Here is a 2,834-nt window from a genome sequence, read left to right as displayed (position 1 = left end):
TGCTAACACTACGTGTCCTGCCTGCAGAGGTCCCGCGATGTCCCTGTCAGGGCTGGTGCCAGGCAGGGTCCCCAATCCAAGATCTTTCAGCAGGCAGTGGTAGGGAGGGTGGTAGGTAGGTTTGAGGGCAAAGCGGGAAGTCCGGCGGGGGATGGGGGAAGGAAAGGCCATGAGCCTTGCCCACCACTGACCAGGGAACCCTGGTTGTCCCCTGGGTGCTCCAGGCAGTTCAGAAAGCGTTTGTTCACTGTGGACGTGCACCGATTGGAAAGGAAACACGCGGCGGGCTTTTGAATTTTGTTGATGACAGGTGTCCATCTCTAATTTTTTGTTTGCTCATGCGTGGATAAGCACTGTATTTTCTACTAGGGATACTTCAGAAGTCTTTTATTCAAATAATAAAATAAACGAATATATGGTCAGCATAAAATTTTGAAAAAACATCGGGATATAGAAGAACAGAAGGAGAAAATGCCTTCGATTAAGGCTTGGAACGTTTCTTTCATTTAGGAACTTAACTCTTACTGGTCCAGGTTTAGGGAAGGTGAAAATTTCCCTCCGGGGAAGTGATTCGAAAGAGTCGAGGAACTTGGCCCTTTTGCTTTTGGCCTTGGGCAAGGAGCGGGTCTCAGCTAATGGTCAGCCACAGACTATGAAGCCAGAAGTACTAAGTGCTGGGTGCATTTTGCTGTGGTGGCGCCGCCTGGGACCTCAGGGTGCCTAGAGCTCACTGTTGCAGAGCCCCGCCCCTGTCCCGAGAGTAGCCCCGCCCTGCCCCGGGGGTGAACGCCCACCAAATTAATTAGAGGTTTGAACAAGGGTTGCCTTAAGCCCCCATATGTAAGACAATACCTGGCCAAGGTTTCAGAACCAACAGCACCTTCTGGGGTGGGGTGGGAGGCAAGGTTTAACCCAGCCTGCAGGGAGCCAGCAACTTCCAATCAAGGAATCAGATTTCAAAAGTTCACTTAAGCTGGCAGCAAGATCTTTAATAGGAGGAAGGCCTTGAGCTTTCTCTAGCTGGAACTGCTATTGTGAACTCTTTCTCAGCTTACAGGGCAGATCTCCAAGGGTTGGTCACAGGTTGGTCCATCCCACCCCCACCCTCACCGCCCCACAAAGAGACAAAGGCCTCCTTGAGGACTGGGTGCTTACAGATGGAGCCCTCACTGAAAACACCAAACATTGTCTAGTGCCATCTTCGCAATGCCAACAGAACCCTCTAAATACCCTCTCCATTAGTAAGTAGATAGCCCCAGAGAGCTGCAACAGTGGCCCGTGGTCTTTAGCAACGAATCTTTCCACCCACCTCAGAGGTAGAAAACACTTTCAGACCCAGGGCTACTGCCCCAAAGTCAGCCTGTCTTCCTAGGACAGAAATCACGGCAATGGTTCTGTCCGTCTGTTGCTGTCATTGTCTTCGTAAGGCTCTGCTCCTGTCATCTGGCCATCCCAGTTCACTCCTGTTCTCATCCATCTGATCACTATTGGCCTCTGTCTGTCTTATGGGGGACACAGGATGTGTTGACAGGCAGAGCAGGCATGACCTTCTCCTGGGGACGTAAACGATACCCACTCCTGTTGGAAAACGAGGAAAGTGGAACTCAGATGGTAGCATGATTTGTCTACGACGACACAGACAGTTAGGGATGACGATGAGATTCAAGTCTACAGCCACGAACTCAGGAAATCACCCTCCCCACTGTTCAACACAAGGGAAAACAGAGGAACTGGAGTGAGGTGCCCTTCCGACGTCCCCAGGAGAGTACAGTATGCAATGGGAGAGAGCAACCGTATCCTTGGATAGCAGCCTTGAGTCTCGCCCAAGTAAGAGTATACTACTAGAAAAACACAGAGGAGTATAGTGCCGCTTGGAGGATCATTGCAAGCCCAAGGCCGGTGTGGGCTACTTAGTGACTTCCAGGCCAGCCCGTGTGACATAGAAATACCCTGTCTCCAACAAAAACAACCATAACAGCCATGCATGCATCCACAGCTATTTGGAGAACTCGAGAAGCAAAAGGGACAGAGCTTACCCCATAACCCTGTGCTAGCCACACTAGCAGCTACAACCGGCTACTAGTCATACCTGAGGTTGTTGCTCTCTTGTTTTCCCGTGCATAGCTGACCTGCTCATTTGCTCCATACTGGAGTTCCAATCTTTCACCTGAATGACACTTTGATGCTGTTACATGCGGTATTAAAGATAGTAGCTGCCACTTAGGCAGGTGGCCCGACTCTGGGCCAGAGGATTCCATGCCCTATGCCCTCTGTTCATCAGAACAAATGCCGCATTTTAGAGATGAGGAGGGCAGGTTGAAAGTCACCTAGCTGTTCAGCTATGGACCCAGGGTTGGCATCTGGGTTGACACCAGATACTCATAGCCCCCCTGACTGGAAGAACTCACTCTGTGATATAACTCATGATCACTCATAGCTAAAAAGCTATTTATCATCCCTTTATAAATGTCTCCCTGGCATGTATTACTTCCACCCTAGGTAGGAAGGCTTCTTTCTCTCTTGCAGTGTAAATAACACAATACTTCCCCAGGTGGCTGTATTCTTTGCTAGCCACCAGGGGGCAGAAAACCTCCAATCCACCACTACTACCAAGGAGCACTACATTTAAAAACGACAAAATAAATGAACAAAAGTCAATTTGACCCTCCTGTATTGTAAACAGTTCCGAACAGAAAATGGGTGTAGTTGTACTAAACAACTCCATTGCTTCTCTGAGATTCAAATTCTTCTGGGAGTGTTGTTCTCTACCACCCAGACCTGCAACATGGGCATTCTGAAATTATATGGTTTACTATGATCTTTGCATCATACCC

The sequence above is a fragment of the Mus pahari genome, chromosome 8 (assembly GCF_900095145.1).
Source record: "Mus pahari chromosome 8, PAHARI_EIJ_v1.1, whole genome shotgun sequence".
NCBI classification, from domain to species: Eukaryota; Metazoa; Chordata; class Mammalia; order Rodentia; family Muridae; genus Mus; species Mus pahari.
Note: the sequence above shows the minus strand (reverse complement) of the source record.